This window comes from Artemia franciscana, chromosome 6 (genome assembly GCF_032884065.1).
Source record: "Artemia franciscana chromosome 6, ASM3288406v1, whole genome shotgun sequence".
Classification (NCBI taxonomy): domain Eukaryota; kingdom Metazoa; phylum Arthropoda; class Branchiopoda; order Anostraca; family Artemiidae; genus Artemia; species Artemia franciscana.
The window spans coordinates 18,018,124-18,041,781 of NC_088868.1; the positions used below are offsets into that span (position 1 = coordinate 18,018,124).

General features: G+C 35.2%; 1 protein-coding gene across 5 annotated transcripts in view; it reads left to right on the plus strand.

The window, feature by feature from the left end:
- LOC136028132 (dual specificity calcium/calmodulin-dependent 3',5'-cyclic nucleotide phosphodiesterase 1-like) overlaps window positions 1-23,658 on the plus strand; it is a 318,548-nt gene that overhangs the window by 184,520 nt on the left and 110,370 nt on the right. The gene's annotated exons all lie outside the window — the stretch shown is intronic.

A 23,658-nucleotide genomic window follows, 5' to 3' on the forward strand; every position in this document is an offset into this window, starting at 1 on the left:
ATCTTTTTTTTTATAATTACTAACAGCTTTAGAATAAAGATCAAGGTATTGAGGAGGGGGCAACCCATCATATACGGAATAAATCTGCCAAAATTGATATACAAATTTTATTTTAATTTTTCATGTATGGTGAGCAAAATTCAAACCTGTATTTGTTGAAGAACATTTGAAAATTATATAAAAAAAATTTCTTTTAACTGAAGGTAAAGAGCGGCATTAAAACTTAAAACGAACAGAAATTATTCTGTGGATGAAAGGGGCTGTCTTCTTCTTAACCCCTTACTATTTATGGTAGAGTTTTTATCATTTTACAAAACAGAGTTTTGAGAAAGAGTCAAACCTCAGCGTCAAGATTGAGGCGTTAAGGAGGGGACAACCTCTCTCAAAACAAAGGCAATTTTTCAGGCTCGTAACTTCCGATCGGTAACACTAGACTTGATGAAACTTAAACATTTGAAATGAGCATAAAAATTTAACTCTTTTGATATATCTATTGGTAACAAAATTCCATTTTCTAGAGTTTCAGTTACTATTGAGCGGAGTCACTCCTTACTTACAGTTCGTTACCACGAACTGTTTAGAACCAGCAATTTCATTTGAATTAAGTAGTTCTGGCATAAATCAAATTCCTCCTTCCCGTTTATCCTTCACAGACTCGAGCAATCTAAACTAGAACGTTCCTTACTTCCATTGTAATTTTGCTTCGGCTTCTAACCGAAGATTTCGTCCTGCAACAGTTTTGTTTGCACTTCAATGCTACTTTGCTGTTCTTTTTTCCGTGTCTTTTTTTAGCTGTTTAGAGTCATTTGTCATCTTGTGTAATTCTGCATGCATCATAGATGCTAAAACTAATGCAACCCCTCTGGGGGGAGGGGTTATAATGTAATTTATGCTATTGAAATGTATATAAATATGACGCGCCACTCACATGAATTTTTTTTCCAAAATTAAGGGTCTAAACGAATTTTCTCAAACTTGTAACCTATCTTGATCGTTTTTTTTTTAGGCCAGAAAATCCCCTGGGTCAATCAAGAACGGTAGCATTAGAGCTGCTATTAATAGCAGCAGCTGTTATCTTTAATACTGATATGATCAGGCAATACATTCTAATTCCCTTTCTTTTAGGGTTTAATTCATTCATTGATAGGAAATTATGTTCGTTTTTAGCTTGAACTATTGTAGGACTGCATTTCTCCTTGTCCTTGTTTTTAATTAACTTAATCAATCAGTCATTTTATTAATACTAAACAGAACAAATACAAACGTAGAAATATTGATGCACCAAGAAGCTTGGCTTGTAGTGGGCCACGGAATTTAACAATAAACAGTGGACTTTTATAAAACACTAAAACATATGGAATATTAAAACAATATAACAAGACAAGGACACTAAAATGAAAGGAAGATTGCTGAAAATGGTTTTAAAAGAAGAGAAAAGAGATATATAAATTGAGATAGAATATTTAAAAAAGGAGAAGAACTACTGGACCGAAAAGATCCGACGAGAAACTGCCTTTGAGAGAGAGATAGAGGGATATACGGAGGGATGGAGTTCCGTAGTAGAATGGATTGATCAACGGGAGACCTCTGACCTTCTGTTGATGATGGTTTAGGTAAAATAAGTCTTTGAGAAGAATTACGTAGAGAAGAGGAGTATCTACCTGTCTGTTTAAAAATTGCTGCAGAGACGGTGGAAATGTACCTAGAAGAGTAGAATGTGCTAAATAAAGATTACTTTTACTCACAGTAAAATCCGGCGGATCTATTCCAATGTTATTATAAAGATCAAACAGTTCTTGGTAACGAACTGTAGTAAGGAGCGACCCGGCTGAATATTAACCAAAACTCTAAAAAGTGTTAAATCAAAAGAATTGAATTTTAATGCTGATTTTAAATATATAAGTTTCATCAAGTTTAGTTTTACCCATCGAAAGTTACGAGCCTGAGAAAATTTACCCTATTTTAGAAAATACGGGTAAACACCCCTTAAAAGTAATAGAATCTTAACGAAAATCATACCATCAGATTCAGCGTATCAGAGAACCCTACTGTACAAGTTTCCAAGCTCCTATCTACAAAAATGTGGAATTTTGTATTTTTTTTTGCCAGAAGACAAATCACGGATGCGTGTTTATTTGTTTTTTTTTTTGTTTGTTTTTTCCCAGGGGTGATCGTATCGATCCATTGGTCCTAGAATTTTGTGAGAGGGCTCATTCGAACGGAAATGAAACTTTCTAGTGCTTTTTTTAAGTGACCAAAAAAATTGGAGGGCATCTAGGCCCCTTCCCACGCTCATTTTTTTCCCAAAGTCGTCGGATCAAAATTCTGGGATAGCCATTTTATTGAGCATAGTCAAAGAACCTTATAACTATGTCTTTGGGTACGACTTACTCCCCCACAGTCCCCGTGGGGGGGGCTGCAAGTTACAAACTTTGACCAGTGTTTGCATATAGTAATGGTTATTGGGAAGTGTAAAGACTTTTTCAGGGGGATTATTTGGTTGGGAGAAGGGGTTGAGAAGAGGGGGTTATGTGGTGGAAATTTTCCATGAAGGAATTCGTCATGGGGGAAGAAGATTTCCATGAAGGGAGCGCAGCATTTTCTAACATTATTTAAAAATAAAACAATGAAAAAATAAGTATGACAAAGTTTTTGTCAACTGAAAGTAAGGAGTAGCATTAAAACTTAAAACGAACAGAAAATATTACGCATATAAGGGGCTCACCTCCTCCTAATACCTCACTCTTTACGCTAAAGTATTTTTTAGTAATTTCAACTGTTTATTCTATGGCCTTTGTGATTCAGGGGACAAAATTTAAGCTTTATTGTAAAGAGCGAGGTATTGACGAGTGGGCGAATCCTCTCATATACGTAATAAAAAGATACGAATATAGAAGTTAGTTACGTAAGCTAATTCGTAAGTTATGTATTTCTTTTACTAATGAAAACGTTCGTAAAAAACTAAAAGTTTTAGTTGCCTTTTTAAGTGCCCAATTGGAGGGCAACTGGGCCTCCTCTCCCTCCTTTTTTCTCAAAATCATTCGATCAAAACTATGGGAAAGCCATTTAGCCAAATAAATAAATATGCAAATTTCGCTTTAATTATTCATCTGCGGAGTGCCGAAATCGAAACATGGATTAACTAAAAACGTTCAGAAATTAAATAAGAAAAAACAAGTTCTTTTTTACCTGAAAATAAGGAGTGACATTAAAACTTAAAACGAACAGAAATTACCCCGTATATGAAAGGGGCTGTTCCCTCTTCAACGCCCTGCTCTTTACGCTAAAGTTTTTACTGTTTTATAAAGTAGAGTTGAGAGAAAGAGTCAAACTTTAGCGCAAAGAGCGAGACGTTGAAGAGGGAACAGCCCCTTTCGTGTATGGGGTAATTTCTGTTCGTTTTAAGTTTTAATATCGTTCCTTACTTTCAGTGAAAAAAAAAACTTGTTTTTTTTATTTTATTTAATAAGAGGAAGGACAAAGGTGAGGGAGCAGTGAATTAGCCATACTGCTCTATTTTTGGCTCTTTGAAAGGAGCATAGAAGATTTTGGAGAGCCAAAATCAGACATGCATTAATTCAAAAACTTTCAGAAATTAAATAAAAAAAACAAGTGTTTTGCAATGAAAGTAAGGAGCGACATTAAAACTTAAAACGAACAGAAATTACTCCTTATATGAAAGGGGCTTTTGCTCCTCGACACCCCGCTCTTTACGCTAAAGTTTTTTATTGTTTTAAAAAGTAGAGTTGCGAGAAAGAATCAAACTTTAGCGCAAGGAGCGGGGTGTCGAGGAGGAAAAGCCCCTTTCATATAAGGAGTAATTTCTGTTCGTTTTAAGTTTTTATGTTGCTCCTTACTTTCATTACAAAAAACTAGTTTTTTTTATTTAATTTCTGAAAGTTTTTGAATTAATGCATGTCTGATTTTGGCTCTCCGTGCATAAATTATTAAAATGAAATTTGCTATTAATTCTTTTTTGGCTAAATGGCTTTCTCTTGGTTTTGATCAGACGAATTTGAGAAATAAGGGGTGTGGAAGGAGGCCTAGTTGCCCTCCAATTTTTCGATTGCTTATAAAGGCAACTTGAACTTTAAATTTTTAACGAACTTTTTTATTAGTAAAAAATATATGTAACTTAAGAATTAACTTACGTAACAAACTTTTATATTCTTATATTTTTGATTATATATATGTGGGGGTTTGTCCCCTCGTTAATACCTCGCTCTTCACACTAAATCTTAAGTTTTGTCCCAATTCTTTAAGAATGACCCCTGAATCAGAAAGGCCGTAGAATAAATAGTTGAAATTACTAAAAATAATTTAGCATAAAGAGCGAAGTATTTATCCCCTTCTAAATACCTCGCTCTTTATGCTAAAGTATTTTTAGAACCCTTCATATGCGTAATAATCTCTGTTCGTTTTAAGTTTTAATGCTTCTCCTTACTTTCAATTGAAAAAACTTTTTCATGTTTATATTTTCATTGTTTTTTTTTTTAATAGTAATGCTAGAAAATCCTGCGCCCTTTTCATTGAATTTCTCTTCCCCCATGAAATATTCCTCCAAGGAAAGATCCTTCCATATAGCCCCCTCCCCTGAACCCCACACCCAAACAAAAAAATCCCCCTGAAAACTTCGGTACACTTCCCAATAACCATTACTATATGTAAACATTGGTCAAAGTTAGTAACTTGCAGCCCCTTCCCCAGGGACTGTGGGGGGTAAGTCATCACCAAAGACATAGTTATTATGATTTTCGACTATGCAGAACAAAATGGCTATCTCAAAATTTTTATCCGTTGACTTTGGGAAAAAATTGAGCGAGGGAGGGGGCCTAGGTGCCCTCCAATTTTTTCGGTCACTTAAAAAGGGCACTAGAACTTTTCATTTCCGTTAGAATGAGCCCTCTTGCAACACTCTAGGACCACTTGGTCGATACGATGACCCCTGGGGAAAAGAAAAAAACAAAACAAACAAACAAACAAATAAACACGCACCCGTGATTAGTCTTCTGGCAAAAAATACGAAATCCCACATTTTCGTAGACTGGACCTTGAAATTTTTTCAATAGGGTTCTCTGATACGCTGAACGCGATGGTGTGATTTTCGTTACGTTCCTATGACTCATAGGGGGTGTTTCCCCCTATTTTCCAAAATAGGCTCGTAACTTTTGATGACAAAGACTAAATTTGATAAAACTTATATATTTGAAATCAGCATAAAAATCCGATTCTTTTGATATATCTTTTAGCATCGAAATTCCGTTTTTTAGAGTTTCGTTTACTATTGAGCCGGGTCGCTCCTTACTACAGTTCGTTACTACGAACTGTTTGATGGGGTAATTTCTGTTCGTTTTAAGTTTTAATGTCGCTCCTTACTTTCAGTGAAAAAAAAAACAACTTGTTTTTTTTTTATTTAATAAGAGGAAGGACAAAGCCGAGGGAGCAGTGAATTAGCCATACTGCTCTATTTTTGGCTCTTTGAAGGGAGCATAGAAGATATTTATTCGTACTATCCCAGAAAGAGCAGCAATAAGAAAGGTAAGATAAATAAAAGCATAATAAGGAGAAAGACTAAAACCTTGGGGAAGAAATGAGCTAACCCGGTGCAACACAGAGGAGGGCTAAGAAACGGAGATCAGCACCGCCGGTACGGACTGTAAAGTCTAATGCCGCATCCTTTACCTTTTTTTACCTTACCTTTTTAACACAGAGGAGTAGTTGAGAATGAGGGTAAGGGTGTGAGCTCTATGGATTTAAAAAAAAAGAGAAGAGTCAAGATACACACCAAAAACAAAGTTGAAAAAAGGAGTTTTTTAAGAAATTTAAATTCGCATTAAAACCTAATACATAAAATCATATCTAACATTATTTTTCTATTTATGGGGGAAGCTAGCAGAAAAGGGCATGGGATGGAGGCTGGTCACCCTCGTATCATTTTGCCTCTTAAAAAGGGCATTCGAACATTCACTTTCAGTTTGAATAAGCCCCCTCCTTAGTTTCCGTTACCATGCTTCTTTGAAAAATGACCGGCAATAAATTTTTCTGTCCATTTTCTGGACCTCTGTTGGACTTATTTTGGTGGGAATCAACATTTTTTTCTATTTTCTCTTCAGCATAAAGGACCTCTTGACTTGAGAAAATAAATTTCAAGTGGATAAAAAAAAGAATTCGTATCAGTTTTTTTAGATTTTTTTTTCGGGGGGGGGGGGGGTATTTTCCCTGGCATTTTGTTTTTAGATTAAGCTCCTTAAGGTCAAAAAACATACAACTGTGAGTTTCAAGCTGATCAGTAAAGTAAGTTTTTTTCCCATTTCTGTTCCCCGACCTCTTCCATTAACAAACCGTTTAATTCTTCTGACCAAGAGTGTGACCCTTGCACATTTTGAGCCAACTGCATACCTAACATCAAACAAGATCCCTTATCCTTTTATACGAACCTAACAGTCTAAACAGCTGGTAATTTAAATTATTTGCCATTCTTGGCCCAGGGGTAGCGTGGGTGATGATATTCCCAGATGCATATTTATTGAGCATTTCGACTATTTTGATCGAAATTGTTTTGGAAAAAATCTCAGAATTTTGATCTGATTTCTTCGGGGGTTACGGAGAGTTGGGCTACAAAAAGGAAGAGAAAAGGGTTGATTTACAATTGTTTTTGGCTCTTACAAAAAGTATTGGTACTTTAATTTAAATGCAATGAGCCCCCTCTGAAGTTTCTATGACCGTCTCTTCCACAAAAAGTGACCGGCAATAACAAACATTGAAGACTTGTGCGCCATTACTTAGGCTGCGGTACTTGGCTGCCTCTGATATGACTATTTACTTTTCTGTGAAACACTTCTTTTTCCAAAAATGTCTTGAAATCAACAAGAAAATAGAAGAATAAAGTCGTTGTTATGCGATTTTGAATCTGTTACTAACAAATTAGTTGAAAAAAAAAAACAGACTATAGATGCATCTGAACAAGTGATTCCTTTTTTTTTTTTTCGAACAGAATATTTTGAGTCCATGAAATGGTTTTCTACCCCAGTAAACTGTATCACAGATTATTTTCACAGAAAAAAAAATAAGCTAAAGCTTAAGTGGAAGAAGGCAAAACTTTTACTTCAAGTGCAATGGCATAGGAAAGTATTTATGAGAGAGTTTTCAAAACTTCTTTCAAAATGTAAATAGTGATCCTTAGGATTTGTAATTTGGCTCATCTTTAACAATAGCTAATGACAAGATATTTAAAGAAGTATCTTTCAAAATATTCTTAACAACTATCTCGCCTTATTTTCACTTCTAGTATCAGGCTAACTATCTTTTTCGATTGCTTGTTTCGCACCAAAAACTGCTGACTCCTGTCTATGTAAGTTGTTATATTAGATGCCTCCTAGCACTTTCTTTATAAATGGTCTATTCAGTGGCAATCTTATTTGACGGGACTTATCATCTAAATTGCTTTCATAAATTGCCGAGTTCCACAATCTCACCAGAGATTAAGCGATCTTTTTCTGTTGTAGGTCCCCTTAGTGGGCAATTTATTTCTCTTCTGTTCTGACAATAACCACACTAGTCCCTGATATCGCTCCTTTCCAAATTGCATGTAGGATTATCAACGTTAGACTCTTGGGATTTTTTAATGTTTCAGATTATCGTTATTTTTTCTTCTTTTTCTCTAGGCTTGTGATTGTATCAACTTGTACAACTTTCGTGATAAATCAAAAGAAAAAGACTTTTTAACGATAAAATATGGCGAGATTAAGAGTTAAAAAAAGCAAGATGAGAGAGATTGCCCCCATCTTCTTAGTTTTCTACGCTCTCAACAAATGCTCTAAATGCTATGGTATATTAATTTCTGATGTATAGAAATATATACTTAACTATATATATATAAATAATTTCGTAGACCACGCTGCTTTTCCATTTACGAAAAATTGAGCAAAGAAAAAACGGGCTTAATTTCGACAAAGCAGTGAACAAGAATAAAACATAAAAACTACACTTTAACTAAAAAAAACAACAAATTTTTATTTTTAAAATTTTTAGCTTTTTAATTAAAGTGTAGTTGTTATATTTTATTTTTGTTCATTGCTTTGTCGAAATTAAACCCGTTTTTTCTTTGCTTAATTTTTCGTATGTTATATAGTCATAGATAATTATATGTTACTAGCTGTTGGGGTGGCGCTTCGCGCCACCCCAACACCTAGTTGGTGGGGCGCTTCGCGCCCCCCAAGCCCCCCCACGCGCGTAAGTCGTTACGCGCCATTGTAGTTGTGTCCCTGTGTCCCACCTGTGAATAGAGATAGATATAAATATATGTTTTTAACTACGTAAAACATGCTAATATACAACATTCTTCTCTGTCCCATTGTCTGTGCATATAAATAGATTGTCAGGTTTACTGACTCTTGAACATGCAACATATAATTGTCCATGGGAAAAACAATCCGTATTCAGATCTATACCTCATTATTCTAATGATGTGTCCCTGTGTCCCGGTCGTCATTTACATTCCCTGTGTCCCGGTCGTCATTTGTGTCCCGGTGTCCCAGTTTGTAATTTCTCTTTGAGTGTCCCGGTCGTCATTTATATTCCCTGTGTCCCGGTGTCCCGGTCGTCATTTGTGTCCCGGTGTCCCGGTCTGTAATTTCTATTCGAACAATCCCTGTGTCCCGGTCGTCATTTATATATCCCGCCTGTGCCGCCGGCGTCCCCTCATTTTACAATTAAACATTTTTCCGTGAACAAATGTCTTAAATATCTTGAATGACGTCACCGTCAAAGCAAAAATGACGACAACTAATTTCATGACGTCAGTCAACACAGAAACATGACGTCACCTGATCCACAGACAGACAGACAATTTATTTTTATATATATAGATATATATGTTTTTAACTACGTAAAACTTGCGAATATAAAACATTCTTTGCTGTCCCATTGTCTGTGCATATAAATAGATTGTCAGGTTTACCGACTCTTGAACATGCAACATATAATGGTCAATGGGAAAACAATCCGTATTCAGATCTATACCTCATGATTCTAATGATTGCCCTTGAGCTTTGTTGATGGTGATTGCTAATCGACCATTCCCTGAGTCGCCATCGTCATTTATATATCCCCCTGTGCACCCCGGCGTCCCCTTTGTAGTTATGTCCCTGTGTCCCGGTCGTCATTTATATTCACTGTGTCCCGGTCGTCATTTGTGTCCCGGTGTCCCAGTCTCTGATTTCTCTTTGAGTGTCCCGGGCGTCATTTATATTCCTTGTGTCCCGGTGTCCCGGTCGTCATTTATATCCCCCTATGCCCCCCGGCGTCCCCGTTGTAGTTGTGTCATTTATATTCCCTGTGTCCCGGTCGTCATCCCGGTATACATTCGTTTTTGAATTGGTATATGATGAAATAAATTTTTAATTTCTTCCCTTTTTGTCCTTTTAGTTTTTTTTATTGGTTTTGACCTTTTTTTAGGTTTTTTAGTTTTTTTCTTTTTTCTTTTTAGTTTTTTTTGAAGTTTTTATCTTTTTAGTTTTTTTATTTTTATTTATATTTTTTTAGTTTTCTTTTTCTCCTTTATTTTTCAGTTTTTTTCCTTTTTTTAATTTTTTTTTTCTTTTTAGTTCTTTTAGTTTTTACCTTTTTTAGTTTTTTTTAGTTTTTTAGATGAAAATTTTTTTAGTTTTATTCCTTTTTTTCTTTTCAGTTTTTTATTGGTTTTTACCTTTTTTTTTAGCTTTTTTAGTTTTTTTCGTTTTTTCTTTTTACTTTTTTTTTTAGTTTTTATCTTTTTTATTTTTTTTATTTTTATTCTTAATTTTTTTTTTATTAGTTTTTAGTTTTTTTTGTAGTTTTTGCCTTTTTTAGTTTTTTCAGTTTTTTTTTTAGTTTTTAGATTTTTACCTTTTTTAGCCTAACCAGGATTTGAACCTGGGACCTTCATTCTCCGTTCTGACACCCTCTCTCACCGAGTGACTACTCCAGCATGTTCATTTTGGTGTTTTAAATGGTATATTATTAACCAAATTAATGTGTTTTACAATATGCTAAGCATCGTCATAACAAAAATGACGACAACTAATTTCATGACGTCAGTCAACACAGAAATTAAGTTCTGAAATTAAGTCATGAAATTAGTTGCCGTCAGTTTTGCTTTGACGGTGACGTCATTCAAGTTATATAAGACATATGTTCACGTAGAAATCTATTAATGTTTAAGTTTACAATGACTGATGAAGATGCTCAAAGAGTCTATGCCAAAAAACTTGCTGCTGATAGAGAAAGTCAGAAAAGAAAGCGTGCTGAGGAACTATCAGCAGCAAGTTTTTTGGCATAGACTCTTTGAGCATCTTCATCAGTCATTGTAAACTTAAACATTAATAGATTTCTACGTGAACATATGTCTTATATAACTTGAATAACGTCACCGTCAAAGCAAAAATGACGACAACTAATTTCATGACGTCAGCCGACACAGAAACATGACGTCGCCTGACAACTAATTTCATGACGTCAGCCGACACAGAAACATGACGTCACCTGATCCACAGATCCACAGACAGACAACTTATTTTTATATATATAGATGTATTATATAGTTCAAAGAATAACCCGTCATAGATTGTGCGTTGAAGGAATTCAATACATGGAAGAAGGTGGCGGGGGGAGGGAGGCGCGCCCAGGACCAAGGAGCTTAAATAAATCCTTGCATGACCCATATTTAAAAAAGGCGGGACATGCCCATACATTGTGAGAAATGTACTTAATTTGTTTTGATTTTTCGACTTCTTCTTAGGTATATTAGCCTACGTAATGTAATCAGCGAGATAAGAAGCCCATAACACCCAGAAAATTTGGATACTGTTTGTGATATACATACTAAATGAGCGGGGGCTCATACATCCTACCAACGAAAAATGAAGATTAAGTATTTCAGAGGCAACACTATGGCGTTGCTGATAGTAAAGGCCACATGGCTCGTGTTTTATTATTCACTATCTCTTCCCCAGAGGGGTTTCATATGAAAGGGGTGGCCATAGAAAACTTGGCGAGGTATCATTCGATTGGAAATTGGAAGTTCTAGTGCTCTTTTTCCGAGTCAAAATTGATCGGAAAGCAACTACTCCCCCCCCCCATCTTTTTCACCAAATGCATGTGATAAAAGCTTTGGGATAGCCATTTTGTTTAAAATAGTTCAAAGATCAGATAATAGAGACTCTAGGATCAAAACAACCCCCAAGGGTCCGGTGGTAGGCGTTGTAAGTTATACCCTGGGGCATATTTGGTTTTTATGGAAGGGGTGCTCATATAAATTTCACAGGGGGCACGTTTGATTGAAACTAGAAAGTTTTAATTCACTTTTTAGATTCCTAAGAGATTTGAGGGCAACCGGTCCCCCCTATCCCCGCATCTTTTTTCAAAAAGCCATCAGATAAAAATTTTGAGATAGCGATTCCGTTAAAAATATTTCAAACATCAGATAACAAAAACTCTGGGTACCCCACAGTCCGGGTAAGTATTTTAAGTTATACTCCGGGGGCAAACAAGGTTTTTCTGTAAAGAGTGTTCGTTTAAACTTCAGAGGTGGCTCATTTGATTGAAAATAGAAAGTTCTAGTTAACTTCTTATCGGTAAAAACTCATTGAAGGGCATCTACCCTCCCTCTACCCCACACACACATACACCCTTTTTTCTCCAATTGTATCATATCGAAATTTTTAGATAGCCAGTTTGTTTGAAATAGTCCAACAATCACATAAGACCGGGGTAAGGGTTGTAACTTATGCCCTGGGCGTCATAAAAGATTTTTATGGAAGAGGTGATCATATACCCCTCTCTCTCTCTCTCTCCTCTCTCTCTCTCTCTCTCTCTCTCTCTCTATATATATATATATATATATATATATATATATATATATATATATATATATATATATATATATATATATATCTTTATTGATCAAAAACACACAAGGGTTCAATGTGGAGTAAATGAGAAGACAAAAAAACAAAGCAAAAGAAAGAAGAAGACAATCACAAAGAATAGATTCGAATATTTCTACTAACACATAACATGATGGACGCTGTTTGTCCTATCAAGCTTAGAAAAATAGCGATCGCAGAGCTCCTCAGCCACGGTTAGTGGCTCAGTTAACTCGCATGCTGACACTAGTGTTTTGTTCCTAGCCCATGTAAGGAATGGTCGCATAAGCTTAAGAGGTGGCACATTTGATTCAAAATAAAAAGTTCTGGTTAACTTTTTAAGAGTAAAAGCTCACCTAATGGTATCGACCCTCCCCCCACACACATACACCCTTTTCCCCCAATTGCATTTTATTAAAACTTTAAGAGAGCCAGTTTATTTGAAATAGTTCAACAATCAGATAAGACTGGGGTAAGGGTTGTAACTCATGCCCTGGGGGTCATATAAGATTTTTACGGAAGTGTGAGTCGCCAAAATTTCAGAGAGGACTCAAATTGTTAGAAATTGAAAGTTCTAATTCTCTTTTTAAGAGTCGAAAGTGAAAGAAATCGACATCGATGGTCGTATAAATCTTCAGAGGGGGCTCATTCGATTGTAAATTAGAATTTTCTAGTGCCCCTTTAAGACTCAAAAGTGATCGGAGGGCAAGTATCCCCGCCCAAGACCTCTTTTCCCCAATGCATCTGATCAAAGGTTTCCGACATAGCTATTTGGTTCAAAAGAATTTAAAGATCAAATAACAAAATTCCGGGATCGACACGATCCCAAAAGAGGATCGTGTTAACCATTTGAGTCCTCTCTGAAGAGTTCTCTTCAATTTCTAACCATTTGGGTCCTCTCTGAAATTTTTGCGACCAACGCTTCCGTAAAAATATTATATGACCCCCAGGGCATGAGTTACAACCCTTACCCCTGTCTTATCTGATTGTTGGACTATTTCCTGGCTCTCTTAAAATTTTAATAAGATGCAATTGGGGGGGGGGAGGGTATATGTGTGTGGAGGAGGGTCGATACTCTCCGATGACCTTTTACTCATAAAAAGTTAGCTATAACTTTTTATTTTTAATCAAATGTGCCACCTCTGAAGTTTATACAACCATTCCTTACATAAAAACTTTGTATGCACCAGGGCATAACTTACAACACCTGCTTCCAGGCCCTGGGGGTCTTATTGACCCTTGAGTCTTTGTTATCTGATCTTTGAACTATTTTTAACAAAATAACTATCTCAAAATGTTTATCACACGCATTTGGTGAAACACTTTTGACTCGGAAAAAGGGCACTAGAACTTCCGATTTCCAATCGAATGAGCTCCCACCGAAGTTTGTACGACCACCCCTTCCATATGAAGCGCCTCTGGGGAAAAAATGTAAATAAAAAACATTAGAGCCTTATGGCCTTTACTATAGATACAATAGTGTTGCCTCTGAAATGCTTAATCTTGATTGTTCGTTGGTAGGAGCTAGAAGCCTCCGCTCATTTAGTATGTATATCACAAATAGAATCCAAATCTCCCAGGTGTTATTAATGGCCTTTTATCTCGGTGATTCCAATACGTAGGCTAATATACCTATGAAGAAGCACAAACATCAAAACAAATTAAGTACATGTCTCACAATGTATGAGCATGTCACACCTATTTAGAATATAGATCATGCAAGGATTTATTTAAGCTCCTTAGTCCCGGGCACGCCTCCTCCCTACCACCGGCTTGCAACATATGTGTTGAATTTCTTCAACTCACAATCGCTGACGTGTTCTTCTATTAACTAGCAGTTGAGCATGTGGGACAACAGGTTTAAAGAAGAAAATACCGTAGCATAAGTAGTAGATGGCGTTTGAATACAAGTGCTTAGTACCCTTATTACTTTAAGCGCACAGGTATTCTATTAATTTATTAATTTAGGCACACAGGCATCCCATTACTTTAGGCCTGCAGAACCGCATCATTCCTAAGACACACGTGATGCAATCGCAATTTCTGGGCGATAAGGAAATTTCTGGAAGCAGTCTTATCTGAGTTTCGTTTGCCAAGTATGATGTTTAATAATTGAAGTGAGCTTAAAGTGACATGATGACTAATAAACAACGTTTTTATATGGATTGTAATATACAGTTTGAAGGGATCTTCTTGTACTCTAATGGTATCGAGCCGATTATTGATTATTGATAATTGATAATGAATATAACCGGCCCGGTATCATTTTTGTAATGTAATGATCCTGAGCACATTAGTTATCAATTACCTGGGCTTCCGCAAGATTTTTGGTCCCCACAACCAATCCCGGACCCAATGTTCCCAACTAGGGCTTCAAGTTCCCCTCCAGGACCCATGTCCTCCTACGGGGCCCTTAGTTCCCCTCCAGGAACCCGATGACCCACCATTTTTTAACTTCAGTTTTTTTATTTTCTTAACTTTTTGTTCAACATAATTTTTTTTAACTTCAAAATTTTACAACTTTTTTTTCAACAAATCCTTTTTTTGACAGAATTTTTTTGGGACTTTGAATTTTCTGCGGATGCGGAATTTTCTTGGAACTTTGAATAATTTTGGAACATATAATTTTTGGACTTTGAATTTTTTGGACTTCGAATTTTTTGGGGAAGCAGAGAGTTTTCTGATATTTCTTAAAGAATTTCAAGAATGATGTGTTATCCGATATTGCGTAATTATTCCCGTTGTTTGTGAAACAATATAATTACAACCTTTGATGACCTTCACATCTAGTCTTTTGAGACACAGATACTGTTGCAGCCCATACTCCGATGTATTATTGGAGTTGCTAACACCTTTTTTAACATCCTTTCAAGAATATACATCCTGGTTTCTGACTATTTCCTGGTAGGTTTCCAAGAATTTTAAGAATGATGCGTTACGTGGTATTGCGTAATTATTCTTGTTGTCAGTGAAGCGATTCAATATATCCTTGGCAGCCCTCACATCCTCTATTCTGAGATAACAACTGAGTCAACAACATATTTACCTTCCAAATAGTTTCTCATTGATTTTATGACATTTATGGGGTTTTTTGGGACTTGAAATTTTGTTTGACTTAAATTTATTTGGGAACTTAGAATTATTTTGGGTCACCGAGAACATCTTGCCATGTTTCCGAGAATTTCAAGGATGATGCACTATCAAGTATTGTTTAATTATTCATGATGTCAGTGAAACAATACAATACATCATGTGGCAGACCTCACATCTGGCCCTTTGAGACCCGGATACTGTGGTGGCCCATACTCTGATGTACTATTGGAGTTGCTAACACCTTTTTTGGCATCATTCAACGAATATGCTTTCTAGCTTCCGGGAATTTCTTCGAACGTTTCCGACGATTTCAAGAATGATGCGTTATCTGTTATTGTGCAATCATTCATGTCGTCAGTGAAACAATTTGATACACCCTTTGACACCCTTTACATCTGGTCTTTTGAAATAGCAACCGAGTCAACAACAATTTTAACTTCTAATCAGTTTTATATTGATTTTATGAAATTTATGGTTCTTTTGGAAATTAAAAGGATTTTCATTTTCTGGACTCTTTTATCTTGCATTGCGTAATCATTCCTGTTGATAATGAAACAATACAATACATCCTGTAAAAGCCCTCGCATCTGGTCTTTTGAGATAACAACTGAATCAAAAACATTTGTAGCTTCTGAGCAGCCTTTCAGTGATTCTATGAAATCTAAGGGTTTTTATGCGACTTGGAATTATTTTGGAACATATAATTATTGGACTTAGAATGTTCTTGGGGACCTGGAATTTTTTTAACTTGGAATTTTTGGGGACTAAAATTATTTTGGGATGTTGAGAATTTCTTCGTATGTTTCTGAGATTTCCAAGAGGGATGCGTTATCTTATATTGTGTAATTGTTAAATATTGTCAGTAAAATAGTACTCGGCCCTCACAACTGCCCTCACATCTGGTCTTTTGAGACACATACACTGTGACAGCCTACGCTCCTGTACTACAGGAGTTCCTAATGCTTTTTTGGCATCATTATATGCATCCTGGGTTCCGAGAATTTCATGGCATGTTTACAAGAATTTCAAGAATGATTAGTTATCTGGTGTTACGTAATCATTCACGTTGTCATTGAAACAATACAATACATCCTTTGACAGCCCTCACATGTAGTGATTTGAGAGACAAATGAGTCAAAAACATTTTTAGGTTCTAAGCAGTTTTCCATTGATTTTATTAAATTTATGTTTTTTTCGGGACTTGGAATAAATGTTTGTTTTTACTTACGATTATAGGAACACCAATAATTTATAGAATAATGCATTATCTGATATTCCCTAGTAATTCGTGTTAGCGTCTTGTATTGTATTAGCTTTGTATTGTTTTGTTTCACTGACAACCTGAATAATTACGCAATACGAGGTAACTCATAATTCTGGAAACTCCCCAAAAATTCTATGTCCTAAAAAAGGTCCAAGTCCCAAAAAACCCCATGCTATGAATTTCTTGAAAACCAGAATGATTACGCACTACCAGGCAACTCGTCATTCATAAAACTCTCGGAAACCAGCATACCAAGAAATTCTCGGTGCTCCCGGAAAATTCTATGTCAAAAATAAAATAATTCCCGAAAAAATATAAATTTCATAACATCCATGGAAAACTGCTTAGAAACTAAAAATTTTGTTGACTAAGTAGTTATCTCGAAAGAATAGATGTGCAGGTTGTTACAGGAAGTATTGTATAGATTCACTGACAACTTGAATGAGTTCTTAATACAAGATAACACATCATTCTGGAAATTCTTGGAAGCATGCCATGAAATTCTCAGAAACACGGATGCATATTCTTGGAATAATGCCAAAAAGGTGCTAGAAACTTCATTAGTACATTGGAGTGCTGGCTGTCACAGTATCCGTGTCTCAAATGACTTGACATGAGGGCTGTCACAGGATGTATTGTTTCGTTTCACTGACGACATGAATAATAACGCAATACCAGATAATGTATCATTCTTGAAATCCTCGGAAACCAACAGATCAAGAAATTTACGGTGTCCCAAAATATTTCAAAGTCCAAAAGAATAAAATAATTCTAAGTAAAAAAAACAAAAACAGAAATTTCATAAAATCAATGAAAACTATTTAGAAAGTAAAACTGTTGTTAATTCAGTTTTTATCTCAGAAGGCTAGATATGAGGGGTATCACAGGATGTGTTTTACTGTTTCACTGATAATATGAAAGAATGCGCAATACCAGATAAGGCATCATTCTTGAAATTATTGGGAAAATGCCAAAAAAAATATGGAAGCCAGAATGCATATGCATATATGAGAGAGTGGCTCAGATAGAGAGTATTAAATTAGGGTACTCAATTAAGTCCAAAAGTTATATGTTCCAGAATGTTCAAAATCCCAAAAATTTTTTCCAAAAGAAATTGTGTTAAAAAATAGTTGAAAAAATTTCAAAGTTTAAAAGATCGAAGTTCGAAAAAATGGGTCATTGGAGCTCTGGAGGGGAACTTGAGACCCTGTGGGGGTATATGGGGCCCTCGAGGGGGACTCAGAGCCCTGGTGGGGAACATTCGGTCCTGGATAGTAATATGGGGACCCTTACTCATGCGCAGGCCCCAGTAATGGAAAACTGATGTAACCAGGACCATTACATTACGAAAATGATGCTTGGTCAGTTGTAGTCATATCCAATTGTCAATAATCAATAATCAATAATCGGCTCAATACCATTATAAGAGTACAAAATAATCTTTTCCAATTTCATGTTAGAATTCATATCAAATCTCCGTTCATACCAAATTTAAAAACTCAAATAATAATGCTCCAGGGATTTCCTTATCGTTCGGAAATTCCAATAACAGCATATTTGTCGTTGGAATGAGGGGTTACTGCGCGCTTAAAGTAATTAAATAAAAAACTAGTTTTTTTAACTGAAAGTAAGCAGCGACATTAAAACTTAAAACGAACAGAAATTACTTCGTATAAGAAAAGGGCTACTTCCTTATCAACGGCCCCGCTCTTTATGCTAAAGTTTGATACTTCTAAACTCTTCTTTTTTAAAAAGTAAAAAAAATAGCGTAAAGAGCGGGGCGTTGATGAGAATGCAGCCCCTTTCATATACGAAGTAATTTCTGTTCGTTTTAAGTTTCAATGTCGCTGCTTACTTTCAGTTAAAAAAAACTAGTTTTTTATTTAATTTCTGAACGTTTTTGAATCAATGCATGTTTTGATTTTGGCTCTCCGCAGAGAAATAATTTAAACTAAATTTGTATATTTATTTTTATTTTAGACAATAAATAAAATCTAACATAAAATTGGAAAAGATCATTTTGTACTCTAATGGTATTGAGCCGATTATTGATTATTCATTATTGACAATTAGTTATGACTACAACTGACCAAGCATCATTTTCGTAATATAATGGTCCTGATTACATCAGTTTTCCATTACTGGGGCCTGCGCATGAGTAAGGGTCCCCATATTACTATCCAGGACCAAATGTTCACCACCAGGGCTCCGAGTCCCCCTCCAGGGCCCCATATACCCCTACAGGGTCTCAAGTTCCCCTCCAGAGCTCCAATGACTCCTTTTTTTCGAACTTCGATCTTTTTCAACTTTGAAATTTTTTCAACTATTTTTTAACACAATTTTTTTTGGAACGAATTTTTGGGATTTTGAACCATTTTGGAACATATAACTTTTGGACTTAACTGAGTACCCTAATTTAATACTCTCTATCTGAGCCACTCTCTCATATATGCATATGCATTCTGGCTTCCAAATTTCTTGGCATTTTTCCAATAATTTCAAGAATGATCCCTTATCTGATATTGCGCATTCTTTCATATTATCAGTGAACCGGTAAAACATATCCTGTGATACCCCTCATATCTAGCCTTCTGAGATAAAAACTGAATTAACAACAGTTTTACTTTCTAAATAGTTTTCATTGATTTTATGAAATTTCTGTTTTTTTTTTTTAGAATTATTTTATTTTTTTGGACTTCGAAATATTTTAGGACACCGTAAATCTCTTGATCTGTTGGTTTCCGAGGATTTCAAGAATGATACATTATTCATGGTGTCAGTGAGGCAATACATCCTGTGACAGCCCTCACATCAAGTCATTCGAGACACGGATACTGTGGCAGCCAGCACTCCAATGTACTAATGAAGTTGCTAGCACCTTTTTGGCATCATTCCAAGAATATGCATCCTGGTTTCTGAGAATTTCATGGCATGCTTCCAAGAATTTCCAGAATGATGTGTTATCTTGTATTACGAACTCATTCAAGTTGTCAGTGAATCTATGCAATACTTCCTCTAACAACCTGCACATCTATTCTTTCGAGATAACAACTGAGTCCTTTTTTAGTGGAACTTTTTTAGGATATAAAATTTTTGGGGAATTTTAACAATTATGAGTTATCTCGTATTACGTAATTATTCAGGTTGTCAATGAAACAAAACAATACAAAGCTAATACAATACAAGACACTAACACGAATGACTAGGGAATATCAGATAATGCATTATTCTATAAATTATTGGTGTTCCTATAATTGTAAGTAAAAACAAACATTTATTCCATGTCCCGAAAAAACCATAAATTTCATAAAATCAATGGAAAACTGCTTAGAACCTAAAAATGTTTTTGACTCATTTTTATCTCAAATCACTACATGTGAAGGCTGTCAAAGGATGTATTGTATTGTTTCAATGACAACGTGAATGATTACGCAACACCAGATAACCAATCATTCAGGAAATTCTCGTAAACGTGCCATGAAATTCTCGGAACCCAGGACGCATATAATAATGCCAAAAAAGTATTAGGAACTCCTGTAGTGCAGGAGTGTAGGCTGTCACAGTGTCTGTGTCTCAAAAGACCGGATGTGAGGGTATTTGTGAGGGCTGAGTACTGTTTTACTAACAAAATTTAACAATTACACAATATAAGATAACGCATCCCTCTTGGAAATCTCGGAAACATACGAAGAAATTCTCAACATCCCAAAATAATTTTAAGTCCCCAAAAATTCCAAGTTAAAAAAATTCCAGGTCCCCAAGAAAATTCTAAGTCCAATAATTATATGTTTCAAAATAATTCCAGGTCGCATAAAAACCCTTAGATTTCATAAAATCACTGAAAGGCTGCTTAGAAGCTACAAATGTTTTCATTCAGTTGTTACCTCAAAAGACCAGATGCGAGGGTTTTTACAGGATGTATTGTATTATTTCATTATCAACAGGAATGATTACGCAATACAAGATAAAACATCAATCTTGAAATTCTCGGAAACATACCAAGAAATTCTTGATGTCCAAAAATAATTTTAAGTCCCTAAAAAAACTAAGTCCAGAAAATAAAAATCCTCTTAATTTCCAAAAGAACTATAAATTTCATAAAATCAATGTAAAACTGATTAGAAGTTAAAAATGTTGTTGACTCAGTTCCTATTTCAAAAGACCAGATGTAAAAGGTGTCAAAGGATGTATCATATTGTTTCACTGACGACATGAATGATTGCACAATAACAGATGACGCATCATTCTTGAAATCGTCGGAAATGTTCGAAGAAATTCTCGGAAACTAGAAAGCATATTCGTTGAATGATGCCAAAAAAGGTGTTAGCAACTCCAATAGTACATCAGAGTATGGGCCACCACAGTATCCGGGTCTCAAAGGGCCAGATGTGAGGGTTGTCACATGATGTATTGTATTGTTTCACTGACATCATGTTGTTAAGATTCTATGACTTTAGGGGGTGATTCCCCGTATTTTCTAAAATACGGCAAATTTTCTCAGGCTCATAACTTTTGATGGGTAAATTTAAACTTGATGAAACTTATATATTTAAAATCAGCTTTAAAATGAAATTCTTTTCATATAGCTATTGGTTTCAAAATTCTATTTTTTTAGAGTTTTGGTTACTATTGAGCCGGGTCACTCTTTACTACAGTTCGTTACCACGAACTGTTTGATAGGATACCTGTGCACTTGAAGTAATGGGATACCTGTGCGCTTAAAATAATGGGATGCGTGTGCTCTTAAAGTAAGGGGGCTACTAGTCGTTTGTATTCAAACTACCTATTCTACTAGAATATGCTCCTTTTTGAGGGCCAGAGAAAATAGACTTTGCCTACTTTCGCCTACCCGCTGAAAATGCCAGTTCCCGTCCTGCTCCCATTGTACAAACTTTTAAGAATTTCAACTATATCTCAAATCGCCCGGAAAAATATTTTATCTCCTTCGCCCTTTGGAAATTCGAAACCTCATACTCCTAACCTAAATTTTTTCTTGAAAGTCTCAATACAATCTCCCAGCCCTGATAAAAAACAGGCCAGACTTGCCAAATCCACGCTTAGAAAAAAAAATCCGAAAAAGAAGTTTTTCAAGGAAAGTAAAAATACATATTAAGGCCTAAGGCAAGCAGAATTAAAGTCCTATAATAATTCAAACTTAAAACGACCAGAAGTTACAAGATTTTCATGGTGTAATTCGAAAACCCATTTTTATTCTAGCCCCTTTGCCATCCCCTCTTCTTTGACTTCACACATGTATAAATGTTTTTCCTTTTTCAATTTATATGTTCATTAAGGGAATGTTCAAAGAATGTTTAAATTACATTAAATGGTTAAATTACCATTTAAATTACATCACTTTTCTAAATCTAAACAAACTAAGTATATATCTTACAAATGGTATCTGATTTTTACCAAAGTGTGTATGAAACAGTCTTTGAGCTTGTTTATCATCAACAGCTGAGCGTTTAACGTTTCACAACGTTAAAACACAACGTTAAAAACTGGTGCTCAGTTTTTAAAAAGTTGATGATTAGCAATTTCTGAGGGTGTTGATTACAAACTTGAAGAAAGTATTATACCTTGTCAAAATCACGAGCTATGAATACGTTATCAGTCTGTTTGGTTGAAGAATCTAGATTGTGAAACCTTGGTCTTTTATCTAGCTTTCTCTTCCCAAACTTGCACTCTCGACCCTAACTTCATACATGCAGAGGTACGCTACTTCTTTTTACCCTAATTTATTCAAGAAATATTTAGAAAACGGTCTTAAATGATTCGATGTTAGTTATTAAAAATCATTAAGCTCACATTATGAGCGACCTAAGCCAACAGATCCTAAGTACTTGATTAACAAGCTGCCATGGTGAGTACCACATTTCTTTACGGAAGGAATATCTTAGTATGAAACGCTTTTGACAATTAATTTACTTTTACTATATTTAAAAAGACCTTTGTTTCTTAGTCACAATGTCACTGTTTTCTTTCTTTGAGTCAGTTACTTTCAAGCGATTAGATAAACCAATTGGCTAAAAAAGAATCTCCATTTCAATCATTTTTTTTTTAGTAAAATGTAAGGAAGACTCTAGCTTATTCAATCATTTAATTGGTGACAAAAACACGTTTAAGTTTGTCAATTTCATTTTGTTCAGATTTTAAAGGATCTTCTTGAGGTTTTGTTGAAAACTTTGTTTTTCAAAGAATAGATTAATAAAATATGGAAGTTTAGTTCAGAAGCTATTCCCTTTGTCAACAATGATGTCGAAAAAGGACATGTCTTGTCAGTTTTTAATCGAATCTAGGCTATGGTCCAGGGAAGCCAAGAGCTAGAGAGAAATTATGGGTGTATTAGAAGGCACTTCTAAATTTCTTGGCAATCTGCCCAAACCCACAATTCGTTCATAGAAGCAAAAGAAACGAAGAAGAACAAATTGCTTACACTAATCGTATAAATTCTTATCCTTAAAACTAGATTATTTGGTTCAGGATCATGTGAACCCTGGATTCCGAAAGAGAAAATTCTAGGAGCTGCGTTCACACTTGTACTTAGCTAGACATCAACTCCTAAGCATCATCACTTTGGACTAAAAAGGGCTACGTATAAAAGAGAAAGTAAATTGTGGCTTGTAAATAATGAATATGCCTTAAATTGATATCTAGCTAAGCGTACATTTGAATTGGGCAACAACATATGGTGGAAAAAATCACGTATATAAAAACAAGCAAAATTTCTTTGACCAAGATTTTCAACCCAAGAAGAGATGAGAAGATGGGAGAAGGAAGAAAAAAGTTATGTAAAAAAAAGATAATAACTTGTGTCGAACAAAGATTAGAAGCACACCAGTGTTCAGAGTTTAATTATATTTTTGAAGAGACAAGAACTTCTACATCCAATATTTTGAACCTTGTATTTATTTACATAGAGATCTATAAGACAAATTACGGGATTGGTATTCACGATGCGTATTATGTATCTAAATAAATAAAACCAAAAAAATTTATGTGGCAGAAACAAAGCATTGCAAAACTGAAAAAAATACAATTCACCAGTTACATATATGACCTAAGAATTCTTTATAATGCTTTATAATTACATAGAATTAGAAGAGTTTTATGTTATCACAGATTACATTTTTAAAGCGTATTCAAGTCAGAAGCTGTGCTCTTTACCTAAGTAAAGAGCAATTTGGACACAATTTATTATTCATTTTTTCAGACCAGGACACATTATATAGAACGTGTTGTTGTAAAAACTTCGAAAGGGGCTTATTTAATTGGAAATTGAAAGTTATAGTGTCCTTTTTAATAGTCAAAACTGATTGCAGGGCAACCAACCTCCCCACTCCCATAATTTCCCCAATCACATCCAATCAAAATTTTGAGAAAGCCATTTTGTTCAGC